Here is a 19,950-nt window from a genome sequence, read left to right as displayed (position 1 = left end):
CTGCTCTTTTGGACAAGGTCAGCTTGCCCTAAGCCTTGAAAATCACTTCCCTTTTCTTCTGCTGCCTGGAAATCCTCACATGGAGCCAATAGCTGAGGGAGTTCACTTTTGCTCTTGAGCCTTGAAAAACTCAGGGTGAAGTGAGTCAATCTGAGGCCTGAATAAAGCCCAGGACCGCTGTTTCCTGGGGCTTGTGTTGGCCAGAACTGGAGAAGGAAGGGTTAGGAGCCTCCTGCATCCAGGGAGGCGGTGCTGGCTCCAGCCTCCTCCTTGGCTTTCCTGCTGTGCTGCAGGAGAGATCCCGGGAGGCTGGTGGGAGAAGAGAATGAGACAGCGGGAGGCCGACCACCACCCTGTGCCAATAAAGAAAACCAGAGAGCTGTGTTTCTCCAGACAGTAGCTCCGTGGATTGAACAGGTTGGCAGAGTTCTTTTCAAATGCATGGAAATGTGTTTAGAGGTGTTAGCACATTTACCTGTTCCCATGATGTTTCATAAAATAGATGGCCTGGCCACTAGAAATGCATTTTCAATTGATCGCCACATCGATTCTAAGTACATTTTCGGTGCATCTTATAAATGCAGAAGGAGGTGACTCTGGATTGGTCTTCGTACTGCCGCTGGGAGGTCTCGAAGTGAGCACATGCTGCTGCCCAAAGCCCTGGCCCTGGGAGATAGTGGGTGGACTCTGCCATCCCAGCATCCCTTGGGGGCCTCCAGGCCGAGCCTTGGGTTCGCACTCTCTGAGGGGTGCGCACCCTTAACGCAGCTGGTCAGGGCTGGGCCCAGGCTTCCTTCCTCCCTCGGCTCCCTCTCCTTCCTCTTCCTGCAAGGCTGCAGTGGTCCATTTTTTACCATCTGTCCTTCAAGCTTCTCTTTCCTGCCTCCAGAGCTCGACTCTGGACACTCCTAGACATGGGTTGCTTGTGTCTTATTCTCATTTGTCCTTGTCTCATTTTTTCCTCCCTGAACCTTGTCATCGTTAAAGTTTCTTCCCTTCATTCTTATTCCTGTCTTCTGCATGGGGAATGCTTATGGAATCACACGAGCAAATCCAGTACTAGGCTGGATAGATCGATGGGGCGCCCAGTCCCCCACCCTGGTCCACGCTGGAGTATCCCCAATACCAGACTTTGAAGACCCCCTCCCCCTGAGTTGACGTCCCAAGGCCCAGTGGGTTCTACCATTTCTTCCCTGTCACATGCCCTTCTGGGACTCCAGAGCCAGGCAAGTGGGATGAGGAGACAATACAGGGGAAGATTTAAGGTTCAACGGTGGCCTCCCAGAATCCTCCCAGGCCTTGTCCTTGGCCGCTCTCCGGATGGGGCTGGTATTTGATGATGCTGGTGACCTTTTCCAGGCAGCTCGAGGAGGGCCCAACCTTTTCACTTCCGAGGTTCTCAGAGCCACCGGGCCCAGCCCGCACATTCAGCAGCCTTGGGAGTCCCCAGGAGCGGGATTCTGCTTGGTAAGGCTCCCTTGCAGGGCAGTGACATGCCCAGGTCTGATTTTGCTCCTCCCAAACTCCCTCCCCAACTCTCCAAATCAAAAAGCAGCTCAAGATTTCCTCCCTTCTCCCCTCTTCCGGAGGCCAGTTCCCTGGGACTCGTACAGGAACACATGCTCTTACCCCAGGCCAGACCAGGAGCGGCTTCCACACCCAATCCCTTGGGCTGGGCTCCAGAATGAGATGCGTGCATTCTTCACTAAGTGTACAGTGGCCCTCTGGGCACCGTGCCAGAAAGACACAGTCCAACGCAGGGCCTCCTCCCCAGGAGTTCACAGCAGGCAGGAGGTAAGCAGCCGTAGAAAGCCCGAGAACACTGGTTCTTGCTCAGCACATTGTACCATGAAGGAAGGGAAGAAGTCATGCACCTCCCGGAGCCGTCACCAGACCCCTGAGCAGCCAGCCACCCCTGCTTGGATGGAGTTCTGCTTGGTTGACTAGCACTGAATATGCTTCTGTGACAACAGAATGTTTTTGTCACCAAGCCTCAGATCATTAGAGCACTCAGTTGAGCAAACATTTACTGAAGACCCATGACACGCCAGATAGCACGGTTCCAGTAGGACTGACGTGAGGAATTCAAACAGGGACAGCAGGCTCCCCAGTTTATACCCAGCCCCAACCACAAAGTGACAGTTAAGACATTGAAGAATAAGCCAGTGGGAAAGAATTTCATCAGGCCTGAGGCGAAGCAAGGGCGCACCTTTGAAAGCACACGGGGGTCTTGAATTGGAGTCGGCAGGTGGTCACTATCTCTACCAGTCTCCAGGGGTGAAGGTGGTTTGTTGACCATGCGGCAAAGGCAACAGCAGGAGGGGACAGATTTCATTATCCTCAAGGCCAGGGCTCTCCCCTGGCCAGTCCTGCCGGCTGAGCTGTGCTTCACGGGAGTCTGAGAAGGTGACCTCGCTCTGGGATTTGGGTTTGGCAGGGTGGCCAGCCGTGGCTCATGGTGGCCCTCCGAGCTGTCAATCTGCTGTGTGCACAGTCCTGGAGTCCAGAAGGGGCAATGCTCCTAAAGAGCCAGTGTGATAAATTGATATGCATTTCAGAGCAATTTAAATCTGTCACTCCTAATTGTGCTTTTTTTCCAAAGCTTTTCTGCAGTACTATTAGAAAAATGAGAGCTGGCGGGAGTGGGGACAATATCCTCTGGTAATGCAAGAAATGTGTATGCCCTTCCAAAATTCATCTCCGTGCAAGTCTGGAGCCATTAAAAAGGACGTTCGGGCGTGTGGTGGGGCCTGGGGCCGTGTGGGTGCGGATGAGGGGGTGATGTTCGCTCACCCCCTGGGGCTCTAGTCCACTCAACGCCAAGCCCTCCTGTCTTTACCTCCCAGGGATGCTGCCTCCTGTCCTGAAATACTGAATTGCCATGATTTTATCCACGGAAACCGTTGACCCTGTGCCAGCCAGGGTCACCTGAGAGTTGAGGGACATCCCCGCTCCCTGGAGCCTCAGGTGTAGATGCTGCAGGTAGCCTGGTGGCCGTGGAGCTGCCTGGGTAGTGGGCCTGACCTGGGATGAGACCCGGCTGTGATGCAGATGAGGGGGAAGCTGGCCACTGTGGGATGAAGGGGCTAATGAGAGAAGAGATGGGGCCCAGCCATGGGGTGGGGGCTGGAGAGGGGCCTGCAGTGGCCAAAAAGGAAGACGCTGAGGCAGGAGCACAGAGGCCGGTGGAATGATCCTCCCGCTGTAGCACCAGAACCCAGATGGCCCAGTTCCCCGACGCCAGTTCCCATTTCCTGGGTGAAGCTTGCGTCCTCCAACGTCACAGCCCCTGGGACTCAACCATTTCTTTCTCGCCCACAACACTTCATCCATAGGGGGTAATTTGTCTTTCCTGATCAGTTTCCCACCTGTGACAAGATGAAAGGAACAGGAACAAATAGACAAGGTAGTTGCTCAGATTTTAGGGCTCAAAAGTCTGTGGGTGGGACCAATATGACTTAGAAGGCGTGGGTCTCATACGGCATGTGTGTCTGCTAGGATTGTCTTACTTGCAAGCATTAGAAACACAATCAGATTTCACACATCCCAGGATGTGATTCTTGAATCAAGATTCTTGCATCTTGTGATTCATGAATCAAGAACTCAAGCCAGGTTGGGTAGCACACGCCTGTGATCCCAGCGTCTCAGGAGGCTGAGGCAGGAGGATTGCAAGTTCAAAGCCAGCCTTAATAACTTATGGAGGCCCTAAGCAACTCAGCGAGACCCTGTCTCTAATAAAATACACCAGGGGGCTGGGGATATGGCTCAGTGGTTAAGTGCCCCTGGGTTCAACGCCCAGTACCAAAAACAACAACAAAAAGAACTCAAAGGTCAGTTGTCCAGGGCCACCCCCAATGACCCAAGATTCTTGTAGCATCCTATTTGGTCACCCTTAGAGTATGGCCTTATCTTCATGATCCAAGATAGCTGCTCTTCTTCCACATTCCACGAAGGAAGACAACCACAAGTCGAAGGCTCTTCTCCCTTGACCATGCCCCTTGACAGAGTCTCCAGAGACATCTCGCCCAGAAGCTTCCACTTGGCCAGCATGGAGTCTCACCACCACTTCTAGCTGCAAGGGAGGCTATAAACACAGTTTTTGAGACGAATTCAATTAGTGCCGCAAACAAAATTGGGGATGTGTTAACAAGTAAGAGAGAATTGGCAGTGGGTCGGCAGCTGTCTGACACTCCACTGTGAATTTAAAATGATAATTGCTGCTTTCAAAACAGGTATCCGTGAAGCTCTACTGATTGCGGTACACATGTTAATTGATGGGAAATATTATCCTGTCAATATTTTGGTTGAATGAGCCGAGATAGATAGAGGTTAACAAGTTAGCTAGGGAGGTAAGGTGGATGGGTGGGGTTGGCAGGAAGAATTTTCTAGATACTTTTGCAAGTGCCCTATTCTGAGGATGGAGGGGCAGCAGCGGGGCCCCTGAAGGCATGGTTCTGATCCTCTTCCACCAAGCGTTCATTTCAGGACTGTGCACTCAGGGGTCGGCTGGAGTCCACGCCAATCTCTCTTCCATCCTTTCTCATTCGCAGTAGATCATCCTTTAAAATAATCCCCCCAGCTTTTTTTTTTTTTTTTTGCCAGAAGTCCTTTCAACTAACTGGATTTTCATTGGAATAATTAAACCTGCATCTCAAGCTGCTCATTCCAATCACCCAGGCAAATCCATTAAGTAGAGATGCATTTATCTAACGGGCTACTAGCCCCATTCCACTTCAGCACTTCTGTGCTGGGGCAGGTCTTGAAGAGAAGAAAGAAGGGACTGTTCTATAAGACATCTCATTTCCGTGGGGCTTGGAGCTTTCTGGATCTGAAGCAATAGCAACCTCCTTGTGTATTTTATTCAATAGTATTTATTTTTATTTATTCACCCAACAAATATATATTGAAGATCTACTAAAAGTACTCCCCCCCCCTGCTAAGTTCTACTGGAGAAAGAGAGATGAGACAGACAGTTGCTGGACCACTCTGAGCTCAGTTTCCTCTTGTATAAAATGAAGAGAGCAGTAGTGACTACTTCATAGGGTCATTGCCTGTATTCAATGAGATAATCCACAGAGAACATTTGGCACAGTATGTAGCACATAGCAAATATCGTGTACCTTTCATCCACATCTACTAGAGGATATGCCCCAGTAATAAGGGATGAAAGTATTAACGAAGAAGATATGGAAGGCTGGAGTCGTGGCTCAGTGGTTGAGCTCTTGCCTAGCAAGTGTGAGGTACTGGGTTCGATTCTCAGCACTATATATAAATAAATAAAAATGGTGTCCGTTGACAACTAAAAAAAATATTAAAAAAAAAGAAAATATGGAGCTCAGGAAACAAGAAATCTGATTGGTGAGATGAGGGGCTACATTTAATAAATGTTCACTGTTATAATTACTATTTTAAAGATCAGATGTCATGGAGTCTGAGCAGGCTGAGATCCTGTTATTGAGCTCTTTGATCTCACTTCTTCATCCATAAAGAGGAAATAATAAAGCCCACCATACCGAGCTCCTGTGAAAATTAACTGAGGTGCTATCCAGGCAGTACTTTTTGCACACACAGTGATTCTGCTGTACCAGGGTGTGCTCTCTCACAAGCTTCACAAAAGACAGAACATGGGTGCAGAGAACGGGGACAACTGTTCAACTCTTTGTACTTATATGCATTTCCATATTTCCAACCATGGATATGTAATTTTTATTTTATTTTTTACCAAAGTAATCCATGAATCATGCAGAGCTAGATAGTAAAATAGGCTTGTAAGGAAACCCAGTGGATCTCAGCCATCGTCATCTCCCGTCCTGAGCCCCAGAGGCAACCACTTCTAACCCTCCGGTGTTGTTTTCCTCTCTTCTATTTCTAAACAACACATCGACATTGCTACTTATGGATATATTTACTATAATACACTCTCAGCCAACGTCTTCCTAGGTAGATGAGAATTTAGCTCTCTTTATTAAGAGTCCACTCTAAGCACTGCCCCCTCCTCCGGTCTCTCATTGATTTAGAATATCAGTGAGGGTTAGGCAGACACTACTCATGTTCAGACAAGTTGTATGTTGTCATTGTCTAGATTTTTGTTTCTTCCTGGAAATATTGCCTCTATTTTCTGTTTTTTCATTTGTTGGGGTTTCTTTTAATCCATTGTTTTAGTCTGCTTTTTCACTGTTGTGACCAAAATCCTGGTAAGAACAGTTTTAGAGGAGAAGAAGTTTATTTGGCATTCACAGTTTCAGAGGTCTCAGTCCATAGATGGCTGAGCAGGAGTCTGAGCAGGCTGAGATCCTGTTATTGAGCTCTGTGCCCAAGGTAAGGCAGAACATCCTGGTGGAAGGGTATGGAAAGCAGCTTAGTGCACGATCTTCAGGAAGCAGAGAGAGACATGTCCTCTCACCAAGGACAAAATATATACCCCAATGAGCCACTTCCTCCAGCCACACCCTGCCTACAGTTACCGCCTAATCAATTCCAATCAGGGGGTTAATGCACTGATTGGGTTAAGGCTTTCATAATCCAATCATTTCACCTCTAAACTTTCTGGCGTGGTCTCACACATGAACTTTTGGGGGACACCTCATATTTAAGCCATAACACCTATCACAACTTTTCCCATCTGACCCTCAGCTGTTCAGCATTACCCCTGGCAACCTCCCCACCAACGCACATGTCAAAATCATGTTGTGATCTTCGCCAGCTGCTCCTTGCTGCATCCCTCTCATCCGGGGACTTCCTTGGATACTTTCCCGGATGAGAACCCTTACCTCTGAGCTCCATCCTTCTTGACGGCTTTCCTCCCTCATTCTGCGGGAGCATACCCTTTAGGAGCTGCCTAAGAAAATATGCAGGAGGAAAATATTTAGAGTCTCTGCCTTTGTGAAAACAAATTCATTCTATTTTCATATGTAATAATTTGGGTGGGTATAGAATTCCGGTTAAAAAGTATTTTCTGTCAAAAATGCAAAGGCACTGCCCCCTGTCTCCCAGCTCCCAGTATTGTTTTCAAGAGGTCTGACGCCAACTTGCTTCTAGGTCTCTGTGTGCAACTTGTGGTTTTTCCCTATAGAAGTTTCTGGGGTCTTCTCTTATCCCCTGGTGGCTGAGAAGATTCTATTCCACTGTCGATTGTACCAAGCATCCCAAAAGGACCCTTCTAGTCTGAAGACTTGTGCTCTTTCTTTCTGAGAAACCCCCAACACGATTTCACCGATAATTTCATCACCTAACTAATATTAGATTCCCAAAAAGACACACAAGGAAGGAAAGGCAATCTCCATAATCTCCTCCTGGGATTTCTGTTTATCTGATATTAGACCTTCTAAGGTGACCTCACTTTTCCCCTTTTCTTATCTTTCTTCTCTTCAATTTTTTTTTTTAAATTGGACTTTTCAGGAAATTTCCTTAACTTTATCTTGCAAGCCTTCTCCTGGTTTCCCATTTCTGCTGCCTTGGTGGTCGCTGCGGAGAGCTCCTTCTCGGGCCTCTTTCCTTTGCGCTGTCGTTCCTGGTGGCACCGTCCTGTCTCTCGCTGGATCTTAGTTACGGTGATGTGTCTCTGTTTTCCCTGGTTCGGTGCTTTGCCCCCTCCCTACAGGTTCCTTGTATGGATCTCGCTCCCCATCTCTGCCTTCACCCGGAGGGTTCTCTCAAACTTCAAGTGATCCTGACTCTGCTTATTCCTAAGTGGATGCAATGAAACACAGCGAAATGAGTTCTGCTGGACCACTGAGGGTTTCCCCGTGGACGGCCCACACCCACCCTCCCCGAACTTGGCTTTAGTTCTGTCTTAAGCTTATACATGGTAAAGTCCCACTTCAGGCACCTTACACACTTTCTAGTTGTAGCCCTTTAAAAAGTAGACTTTTTAAAATAAGCACTGGCAGGGGCTGCTTATTAGGGACAAAGAGGAATCCGAGAACCCTGGGTTCAGATCCCACCTCTGTGCTAATGTGACCGTGAAACTCACCAAGCTTTTATTTTCTTGGCTGTAAGATGTTGATTGTTATGGTTTGGATGTGAGGTGTCCCCAAAAGCTCACGTGTGACACAGGCAAGAAGGTCTGGAGGAGAAATGATTGGATTGCAGTCTTGACCTAATCAGTGCATTGATCCTGATGGGATTCACCGAGTGGTAACTGGAGGCAGGTGGGGTGTGGCTGGAGGAAGTGGCTCATTGGGGGCGTGGCCTTGGGGTATATATTTGTATCTGGACAGCGGAGCCTCTCTCTGCTTCCTGAGCATCATGTGAGCTGCTTCCCTCCGCCACACTCTTCCACCACGAGCCCTGAGGGATGGAGCCGGCTGTCTATGGACTGAGACTTCTGCAACTCTGAGCCTCCAAATAAACTTTCCCTCCTCTACGATTGTTCCGGTCAGATCTATTAGTCACAGCAGCAAAAAAGCTGACTAAAACAGAAATGGTGGAGATGCCACCTTCCCCGAAGAGCCCTGGAGGTCTGTCCTTTCTGCCTAAGAGCCTGCCTGGCACGCGGCAACTAGTCTATAGCGTCCCGGACCTCAGGACCAGGGTCTCAGTCGTCAGAGTTGTAAAACTGGAAACCAGGAATGTGGCCTCGCTGTCGTCTTCCCGTGTGTGCCTCGGTTTCCCCAACCTTTGTTGTCACAGCAAGAAGGTTGAACACAGAGATGGTCCCACAAACCTCTTTCCCACCCCCCCTTTTTTTAAATATAAAGCATCATTTATTGATTTTATTTTTTTTTCTTTTCTTTTTTTTATTGTAAACAAATGGGATACACGCTGTTTCTCTGTTTGTACATGGCGTCAAGGCATACCATTTGTGTAATCATAAATTTACACAGGGTAATGTTGTTTGATTCATTCTGTTATTTTTTCCCTTCCCCCACCCCTCCCACCCCTCTTTTCCCTCTATACAGTCCTTCCTTCCCCCATTCTTACCACCCTCCCTAACCCTAACTCTAACCCTAACACTAACCCCTCACACCCCCTTTCCCCTTTCTTGACATCAAGACCTTTCTTACAGTTTAAAAAATAAATGAAAAGCTTTGTATTCTGGTGATGAAAGAAACACTCTCCTTTTTCAACAAATGCAACTGCAGAGGAGCACGATTTCCTTCGCTCCCTCCCTTCCCTGACGTCCTTCCCTCGGCTGTGCTGCTGCTCCCGTCCCAGCCACCGAGCAGGGAGGCCACAGGGAGACCAAGGAGATGGTGTCCTCCAGAGGCGCCTGTCCCTGCCACCTCGCCGGGGCTGAGGGCCTCTGACGGCTTGTTCCAGCCTGTGCTGACAGCAGACAGGAGCAGCTTCTGTCAGCCCTGGGAGATCCGATGTCACCTGTGATTAATCCTCAAAGCCCAAACCAAGCAAGGTCCTGATGAACGGTAGCATCCCAGGGTCCCAAGTAGAGGGCTCTTGGAGCGGCCACCGGCTCAGGTGCAGGGCCCCCGTCACCTCCCAGGGTTGAACTACCCCTTCCCCCTCCCAGGCCTTCTCCCCGCTGCCACCCAGGAGAGTCGTCCCTTCCTCCCAACACGCACTGCGGCAGCCGGGCTCCTGAGCCTCTCGGCTGGGCGTCAGCAACGGCCTCGTCAGTCTCCGTGAGGAATGTCACCTTGGGGAAATCACGGAGCGTGCAGTCATGGCGGTTCCTGCCCAGACCCATGGCATGCGAGAGGCTGAGGACGTGACTCACAGGGAAGGGACTCTTCTGGGTCGGGACGTGGGCTGCTGCCTTTGAATCTGTGGCTGACGAGAGCGCCTCCATGCTGCAGAGGGTCTGGTCAGAGCCGCTCACCCCCAGCTGCCATGAGTCACCCAGGGTCACCACCTACACTTCACTCCACCCTGGAGGTCTTGGAACCGGTGGTCCGTGGCCTTTCTGGCTGACCCCTCCACTGAACAGGACAGAAGCCCTTCTCCCCCACTGTGGCCACCAGTCACTGTCACCTGGAGAGACATGCACCTCAGGATTCATGTCCTGGCCTTTTCTTCCAGAGCAGCCCCTCAGTCCTCAGATGCTTCCCTTCCTCTCCACCTCCACTCCTTGCTCCAAGTATGGTTATCTTTCCTTTTCCAGATCCCAGCTATCTCAACTCCAGATCCAGCGGGAGACTGCTCGGGGGAGAACAAGATCCAGCCAGAAAGTGTAAACAGCGGGCTTCAATAATAGCTTAGCAGCTCCTGTTTATTGAACACCTACTACATGCCAGGTATTCAATATATATTATCTCTTCTATATTGAAAAAATAGAAAGCTGGGGTGGGGGTACCTGAGACTTGGCCAGGGTTGGGAGGGGAGGGAGCAGGTTCTGACCCAAGCCCATGTGATGGACCCTCAGAGAAGAGCCCACCAAGCCCGGGATACAGGTGTGGCAGTCGGCAGAAGGTAAATCATGCAGAGCCTTGGAGGTCAAGATCAAGATTTTGAAATTTATCAAGACAGCAAGAGGGAGCCACTTGATAAATGTCCTGAGTGAAGGAGTTCGTGCTGTCATGGGGTTTGTGCACAGGTAGTCAGTCCACCTTGTCCTGACTTCCCAGGTGAGCCCAGCGGCCCTTCCCTTAGAGCCTGGCTCAGGCCCCTGGTGTTTGCTTTTTGGTTGTTTGTAGAAAAACCAGTGTGATCTAGGATTTGACTCAGCCTGGAAGCCAGACCCTGCTGAGTGCTGGGTCAAGACTGCCGGAAGCCCTGGCTGAGACGGAGGTTAGAGATGGACCGTCTGCCCGGTGGGCAGTTAGAATTCAGAGCCCCCGCATCTACGAGTGCATTCCCGAGCAAATTATTTTCAAAGAAACTGCCCAGAGCTTGACCCACACCACTGAGCTGGTCCCGGTGACGAGGCCGAGTCAGGTCTAGTTATAATGTGGTGTTTGGAAGAGAAAATACCTTTGAAACCTAGAGATGTTTTGTTCTATTTTGAGCTTAGCTACACTACCCGTAGTCTTTGTCCATGAAATATTTCACGCGCTTAAAAATATATATGTAATGTGAATCCATGAGACGAAGAACAAGACCATGGAAGCTCATGTCCCCAGCCAGACCAGTATTGTCCTGTCCCTCTGGCGCCTTTCCAGGTCACAGCTATCTCCCCAGGGGCCCACCATTCTGATTTTCACCAGTCCCTTGCTACTCAATGGAGATTTCCCACATATCCTTAGCATTTCATTATCTAGACTTTTTTGGTTTTGTTTGTGGTACTGAGGATTGAACCCAGGGGTGCTTAACCACTGAACCACCTCCCCCACCCTTTTATTTTTTTATTTTGAGACAGGGTCTCACTAAGTTGCTGAGACTGGCCTCCAACTTGTGATCCTCCTGCCCCAGCCTCCCCACCATGCCCGGTTCGTTGCCTTTGTTTTGATACCTCCTGTCCTGCCCGGTCGAGACCTGCCTGTGGTTCTGCCTTGTGTTCCCGAGGGTCACCTGTGCTGATGCACGCAGCTGTAGGTTTTTTCATTGTCACCGCTGTAGAGTAAGCCCCTGTGGAGCGTGCAGGTTATTTATCCCTCCATTGCGGTAGGGTGTTGGTTTCCAGAGCGTGCGACTCTGCTGTCAACCCTCTGCCCAGGTCTCCTGAAGCTCGTGGGTCGTTTCTCCAGGGTTGGAACCTGGGAGGGACACCTGGCTTGTGTGGTGTGCGTGTTGAGCCCTCCGAGGCAGAGCCAACTCGTTTTCCAGTCCTCAAGCTTTTTCCAACCAGTAGCCAAGGTCCGTGGTGAGCCCCACAGACAGGCGCCTTGTCTCCAGGTGGGAGCAGACGGGTCCCTCTACCGTTCCTCTCTGCTCGGAGGCTTTGCGATAAGACCTCAAATCCTTCCCTCAGCCCCACAAACCCACCCAAAATGTTTCCTGCTGTCCAAGGAGAGGAACCTGGGGCACCATACGGTGGGGAACCTGGGCAGGAAACCCAGGTCAGACTTGCTCTGTGACCTTGAGAGTGCCCTTGTCTGGACTTGCTGTGTCTGGGTTTCCCTGCCTGCTAAACAGGTTGTCACGCCCACCTCTCGGAGCTGCAGTGATAATTAAGTGAAATGACTTCTGTGCAGGGTCCGAGGGTCAGTGGTCCCTGAGGTGGGCACATCCAGTTCCACCTGTGGGCTTATTGCACGTCCCTCTTGGCTTCAAGGTGCCACTCTCATGCCACATGGCGACTGTTTGTGTAGGTGGCTGACACTTGCCACTAAACCCTGAGCACCTCAGGGGGCAGGGACCATGCGGGACCCATCTCTGCACCCTCTGTGCCCGTGGGGCGCTCCCCGATGCTCACGAGAGGTCTGGGCAGCCTTGCCCCTGAGGCAGGAGGCGCCTTTCCTTCCTGCTACGTAGGTTTCACCCCCATTGTCTCCTGCCTTGCTGATGGCTGCCAAGGTGGCCTCACTGCCACCCCCAGACTACAGGAGCATTTCTGTGGCACCAAGCGCTCCTGTACCCGTGGCTAGGAGGCCATGCTCCCTAGGCATGCGCCTTCTGAAGCCCCACTGGCGTCACCTTGTCGCGCCTTTCCATTCTCTGCTGCAAGCCCAGCACCCAGCAGGTCTTTGCATAAAACAGAGGAGGCTTTGGGGTGCCCAGAGGGTCAGGCCCAGCTCCACCTGGCTGTGGGCAGAGGGAGCTTATCACCTTATGCGTGACAGCTTGGGGGCTCAGGGGTCCTGGGTTGATTAGGTCAGTGGCTTGGGGAGAGGGGCATCCTGGATCTCTCTCCTCTGCTCAGCCCTCCTGAGGGTGTTCACCATGCTACAGAACCACCCCCGGCAGACTTTCCCACGGGTTGCACAGGCCACAGCACGCTTCCTGTGCCAAGTCCCAAACCACTGGCAGAGACCAAACGAGATCTGCTCTTTCAGCTCAGAAGATGCCCGGCCTCCCTGAAGCATGAGGTGCCCGATTCCCGGAAAAAAACTGGGATCCTGTTAGCAGGAAGAGCAGGGCATGGTGCCGATAAGCAGCAGCAGCATCTGCCGCAGGCTCAGGAGAGGACCCGGTGAAGCGCATTCGTAGGATGTCAGCTCTTTGAAAAGAGTAGAGGTAAGTATGTTGTCCTTTGTGAGTGAAAATGATGGTCCTGATGCTTCATCAGAGTGAGCCATTGCAGTGCGGAGATTCGGGTGACCGAGGGCAGACTCTCAGGTGACCCAGGTGGTGCCAGGTGTTGACCAAAGGACTCAGATAACGGAAGGTCATCACATTAAGGAAAATAAGCCACGCACAGAAAGACAAGACCACATGGCCTCACTCACATGTGGACTCGAAACACGTTGCTCTCATCTAGGTTGACAGTAGCTGGCGGTCACCAGAGGCTGGGGAGAGACAGGGGAGGGGGGCTGAGGGACGGGAGATTGACAGATACTAAGTTATGGTTAGGCATAACTATGGCAGAAGAAGGTTCTGGGTGACTCAGATAATCATTGTGTACTCTAGACCATCATTTCAGGAAAGCCTAAAGAAGGGATTTGGAATGTTTTCACCAGAAGGGAATCTGTCAAAATATAAAAAATGAAGCCGGGTGTGTTGGCATACACCTGTAATCCAGTAGCTCAGGAGGCTGAGACAGGAGGATTGCGAGTTCAAAGCCAGCCTCAGCAATGTAGCAAGGCCTAAGCAACTCAGAGAGACCCCACCTGTAAAAAAGATGCAAAAAAGAACTGGGGGTGTGGCTCTGGGGTTAAGCATCCTTGAGTTCAACCCCTGGTACAAAAATAAATACATAGATAAAAATAAGAAAGAGCTCAAAGAGGTGAGGATCTAGGTCTATGGAGCAAAGCTGAATGGAGACTGAATCCTTGTTTTGCTCACTGTAAATCCAGTTGTTGCTCATACAGCTCATAGGTGTCTTTCCTTGTGGCTCTTTGCACAGAACAAAGTCCCATAAAATAGCTCAAGTAAAGGGAATGTTACTGAAGACCTGAAACAAGGACCAGACACCCACCAGCCAGGAGCCAAGGCCAAGGCTCCTGGGGATGGGAACTGAGTCACGTCCCAGGGAAGGCAAGCCCTGCCCCCACTCCTCACACGACCGCAGGTCCCTGCAGCCTCGCTCCACTGAACAGCTTCCTGTGCCCACTCACCCCTTCTCCACCCCACAGCTTCTACCTCCCTGCTTCCCCATGAGCCAGCTCGAGCCTCCTTGGCCCCCCAGCCCCGTGCCACCTCTAGCTCAGTCCCCCGTAGTGCACACACACACACACCCTCCACCTCTCTCTAGCGCCATATGACAGGTCTGGGTCTGGGAATTCGGCCATTGCTGCTCGGCCTGTGGATTGGTCCTCCTTGGCCCTGAGGGTGACCAGGGCATTTATTTGGCTCCAACAAGACATCAAGGCTGTGGCCTTTGGAGACACAGCAGTAGGAAGGTTAATACTGGACACTGGCGGATCAACTGCCCCAGACTTGGCTTTTACCCTTAATGACTTTTTTCCCAACTACACGAGTCATCCATAGATGCGTGCTTTTTGTGAAACCCTGGAAAAATGCTGACCGCTGACCTCCCAACTCATTCCTCTTCCCAGATCCTTTCAAATGTTCTCTCTTGCTTTTTGTTTCTCTTCTCCTTTTCCCTCTCCTCTCCGTTTTCCCCCTTCTCTCTCTTTTTGATATACAACAACTATATAATTATAATCTTGCTTTGTTTCAAATTATATAATTGATTTTATATTGTATATATTCTAAAATTTACTTGTTTTCTTAACAACATGCCTTGTGGATGTCTTCACGTCACTACATTCTTTTAAAAGGATGCCTGGTATAATACAAAAGAATCACAAATGCCTGCTGATGAATAATTAGGTTGTTTCCAATTCTTTCTGTTACAAATAGTGCCAAATGTTCAGGCAAAAAACTGGTGGAAATTAAATACCCAGCAATAGGGGAATAGATAAGTAGTGTTTTCTTACAATGGAATAATGTATAATAATAAAAAAAAAGAGGATAAACCAATCAAAAGTCAGATTGTCAGGTAGGATGTTTTAAAAAAGATCATCTATACGCTGTCTATAACACACATACTTTAGATTCAAAGATATAAAAAGATTGAAAGGAAAAAGGCAGAAAGATATATATCACGCTAGCAACAACCATAAGAACTGAAATGACTATACCAATATCAGACAAAATAGACTTTAAAACAAAAATATTACTAGAGATAGAGAAGAACATTTCATAATGATAAAATGGTCACTACCCCAGGGAGTTATAACAGTTATAAGCTTATGTGCACTTAACAGTGCCCAAACACATGAGGCAAAGACTAAAAGAATTGGAGGGAGAAATACACAATTCAGCAATAATAGTTGGACAGTTTATTACCCTACTTTCAATAAAGGGTCGAACAGCCAGGCAAAAAAATTAAAAAAAGAAATAGGAGATTTGAACTACACTATAAACAAATTAGACCTAGTGGACATCTATAATGCTCTCCATCTGATAGCAACAAAACAACACATATTTTCAAGCACACACATGAAACATTCTCCAGGATATCTGCTGGGCCAGAAAACAGGACTTAATAAATTTGAAAGTATTGCAATGATACAGAGTGTATTTTCCTCACTGGGCACAGTGGCATGTGCCTATAATCCCCAGAACTCAGGAGACTCCGGTAGGAGGATTGCAAGTTTGAGGTCACCTTCAGCAACTTAGAGACCCTGTCTCAAAATAAAAATTAGAAAGGGCCATAAATGTAGCTCTGTGATAGAATACCCCTAGGATCAATCCTCCATACCAAAAAACAAACACCAAGAGCCAGAGTATGTTTTTCAACCATAGCATAATTAAATTAGAGATCAATAACAGAAAGAAATGTGGGGAATTCACAACTGGGAGCAAATTAGACTCTCCTAAATACCCAATAGGTCAAAGAAGAAATCACAAGGGAAACTGGAAAATCACAAGGGAATTAAAATTAGAAAAATGTGTTTGTGAAAACACAACATATCAAAATGCATAGGATGCAAGTAAAGCAGTGCTCAGAGGAAAAATCATAGCCATCAATGCCGATACCAAAAGGGAAGAAGATCTCAAATAAATAACTCACCTTCCCACCTGGCAAAGGTAGAAAAAGAAGAGCTAACTAAACCCAAAATGAGCAGAAAGAAGAAAATAATAAAGACTGGGGCAGAAATAAATGGATCCAAGAGCAGAAAAGAAAGAAAAAAAATCAATGAAAGCAAAAGTTGGGTCTTTGAAATATCAACCACACTGACAAACTTTTAGCTGGACTAAGAAAAAAAGAAGGCTCAAATTACCAAAATCATAAATGAAACAGGGGACAGTATAGCTGACCTTATAGGCATTAAAAAGGATCATGCAGGAAACCATGAACAATTGTTGTTGGTAGGTTAGGTAACGTAGGTGACCTGGACATTAGAACGACTTTAACCGCTGCAGCTGGCTCAAGAAAAACAGGACATACAAACAGGCCCAGGATAAAGAAAGAAACTGAATCCCTAAAAATAATAACTACTTACAAAAAAGAGCTCATGTCCAGATGTTTTCACTTGTAAATTCTACTAAATAGGAGAAAAATGAGTACTAAATCTTCAAAAAGTTGGACAGAAACACTTCCCAATTCATTCTATAAAGCCAGTATTAATTACCCTGGTATAAAAACCAGACAATGACATCCAGCAAAAGAAAACTATGCACCAATCTCTCTTGTGAATTCACACACAAAAATTCTTTAAAAAAAAAAAACTAGGAAATTGAATCCAGAAACACATATAAAGAAGTATGCACCATGACTAAGTGGGATTTCCTAGGAATATGAGGTTTATTAACATCTGAAAATCAGTTAATATAGCATACCATACGCATAGAATAAAAAACAAAACCACATGATAATCTATGTAGATACAGAAAGAGCATTTGCTGACTTCAAAATCAAGCACCCTTTTGTGATAAAAACATTCAACAAACCAGGAGTGTCAGGGAACTTTCTTAACCTGATAAAGGACATCCATTAAAATTTAAAAAGCTACATATCTAACATCATACTTATTGGTGAGGGACTGGATGCTTTCCCCCTAAGATCAAGACCAAGATGAGAATGTTCACTCTTCATTTCTACACAACAATGTACTGGAGGTCTAGGCAGGGCAAATAGGTGAAAAGGAGAGAAAAAAAATGGCATCCAGATTGGACAGATAGAAGTACAATTATCTCTATTTGCAGGTAACATGCTCTTACATAGAGAAAAGCATAAGGCATCTTCTAACAAACTATTAAAACTAATAAATGATTTCAGCAAGATTATAGAATATAAGATCAATGTGCCAAAATTAATTATATATCTATATATCAGCACAGAATGTTTCACAAATGAAATTAAGAAAGCAATTCCCATTCATAATGTCATTGATGAAATACTGAGGACCAAATTTAACAAAATAAGTGCAAGACTTGCATACTGTATTAGTAAGTTTTCTGCCACTATCATAAAATACCTGACACAGACTACTTATGAAGTAGAGACAGAGAGGTTTGTTACGGCATGCAGTTCTGAAAGTTCAAGTCCAAGACTGGTGGCCCCATTGGTTTGGGCCTCTGGTGAGGGCAGCGCATCTTGTTGGAAGGGCATGTCAGTGTGAGTAGTAATACCTTGAGTCAGGAAACAGAGAGGGAACAGAGGATGGACAGGGCCCATAATCTCTTTTGATGACACGTCCCCAGTGACCTAAGAACCTCCTTAGCACCATAGCACTTAGTTCCATAGCACCTCCCAAACCTTTATATACAGACCTTTAGGCAACACTCACATCGAAACTATAGCATATGCTGAAAACTATAAAACATTGCTGAAAGAAATTAAAGATTTAAATACATGGAAAGATACCCCCCTTCATGGACAGAAGACTTAATATTGTTAGATAGCAATACTCCCCAAACCAATCTACATATATATTCAATGAATTCACTATCAAAATACCAGATGCCTTTTTTGCAGAAATTGATAGTAATTCTAAAACTTATGTATGAAACTGTAAAGCCAAAACAATCTTGAAAGAGAATAAGGTTGGAGTGTGTTTCCCAACTTCAAAACATAGTACAAATCTATAGTAATCAAGACAACATGGTACTAGCACAAAGATAGACATAGAAATCAATAGAATAGAATTGAGAGTCCAGAAACAAACCTTTACATTAATAGTCAGTTGACTTTTAAATACAGGTGCCAAGATCATTAAATGGGAAAGAATCGTGCTGGAGTGACCAGGTATCCACACATAAAAGAATGAACTTGGACCCCTACTTCACACACACACACACAAACTCAAAATGGATCATAGGCCTGAATGTAAGAGCTAATGTATAAAACTCTAAGAAAAAAATAGGAGTAAATCTTCACCGCTTTTTCACCACTTTGAGTCACACAGTGATTTTTTGATGCATGTCAGAAACAAGTGCAAAAAGAAAAAAATGTAAGCAAATTGAACTACACAAAATTTCAAGCTTCTGCATTACCAACATTGTCTTTAAGAAAGTGGAAAGACAAGTGACAAGAGGAGAAATATCTGCAAGTCACCTATCCGATCCAGGACTCGCATCCAGAATATATAAAGAATTCCTACATCTCATAATGAAAAGACAGCAAACTGTTTTGATATGGGCAAAGGATTTGAATAGATGTTTCTCTTTGCAAACGACCAATATGCACATGAAAAGATGCATCTCATAAGTCATTAGGAAAATGCAAATCAAGACCACAGTGAGATACACCTTCACTCCAATAGGATGGCTACAATGGAAAAGACAGACCTGATCAAGTGGTAACAAGAAGGGGAAGAAACTGGAGCTGTCAGATATTGCTGGTGGGCCTGTAAAACAGTGCAGCTGCTTTGGAAAGCTGGTTAGCAGTTCCTCAGTGGAAACACAGAGGTACCATATGACTTAGGAATGCCACTTCTCTCTATTCAGGGGAAATAAAAACATATACCCACATGAAAGCTTGTACATGAATGTTCATAGCAGTATTGTTCAGAATAGACAAAAAAAAAAAAAACTCAAATGTCCACCAGCCAATGAAAGGATAAACAAAATGTGTCATATCCCTAGAAGGAAAAATCATTTGGCAATATTTTTTAAAAAATGAAGTACAGACACGTGCTAGAACATGACCCAACCTTGAGAACATTATGCAAAGTGAAAGAAGCCAGTCACAAAATTAAAAAAAAAAAAAAAAAAACCAACAACCTACTAATGCATGATTTCATTGGTATGGAACATCCCAGAAAGACCAATCCGTAAAGACAGAAATTGGATTAGTGGTTGCCTGGGACTAGGGTACTTGAGGGAAATGAAGAATGGCTGATAAGTATGGGGTTTCTTCTTGAAATGATGAAAATGTTTTTAAATTGCTTGTGGTGACGGTTGCACAATGCTGTGAACCATGGAATTACATACATTTAAAGTAAATTGTAAGGCACATGAATTATATCTCAATAAAGCTGTTTTTTAAAAAATATGAAAGTGGATAAAACTTGAAAATATTATGCCAAAAGAAGTCGGTCACAAAGACCATGTATTGTATGAGTCTCTGTATATATTATATGTCCAGAATAGGCAAATCCATAGAGAGAAAGTAAATTGATTAGTGGTTGCCAGAGAGGGAGGGGTGGGAAGAAATCAGAAGCAATTGCTAATAGATCTGTGGTTTCTTTTACAGAGGGAAAAAAATATATGCTAAAATATTAGGCTGTAGTGATTACTGCACAGCCCATGAGTGCATTAAAAAACATTGAATTGTGTGCTTTAAATTGGCAATTGTATGGTACATGAGTTATATCTCATTAAAACTGTTTTTTTTTTTAAATGAATGAATTAGATCGGTGTGTATCCACGGAGGTAAATCTCAAAACAACATGGGGTGGGGCTGGGAAGAAAGCAAGATGAAAAAGAAAACCTGTATACCAGTATCATCCTGGCACTTATGTGAAATTTAAAAAATAAATAGTTTTGTGTTGTTTTGAGAAA

General features: G+C 46.5%; 1 protein-coding gene across 4 annotated transcripts in view; it reads left to right on the top strand.

The window, feature by feature from the left end:
- Positions 1 to 19,950, top strand: part of Card11 (caspase recruitment domain family member 11) — a 113,755-nt gene that overhangs the window by 61,545 nt on the left and 32,260 nt on the right. For 2 of the 4 annotated variants that reach the window (XM_047532684.1, XM_047532681.1), the window contains exons 2-3: positions 10,061 to 10,193; positions 12,831 to 13,011. The gene's annotated coding sequence lies outside the window, so the exon portion shown is untranslated. Of the gene's footprint in view, positions 1 to 10,060; positions 10,194 to 10,439; positions 10,524 to 11,298; positions 11,427 to 12,830; positions 13,012 to 19,950 lie in introns of those variants that run through there. The other 2 variants (XM_047532683.1, XM_047532682.1) reach the window with 2 other exon arrangements.

The sequence above is a fragment of the Sciurus carolinensis genome, chromosome 18 (assembly GCF_902686445.1).
Source record: "Sciurus carolinensis chromosome 18, mSciCar1.2, whole genome shotgun sequence".
NCBI lineage: Eukaryota > Metazoa > Chordata > Mammalia > Rodentia > Sciuridae > Sciurus > Sciurus carolinensis.
This window is presented reverse-complemented; position numbering and strand designations above follow the sequence as displayed.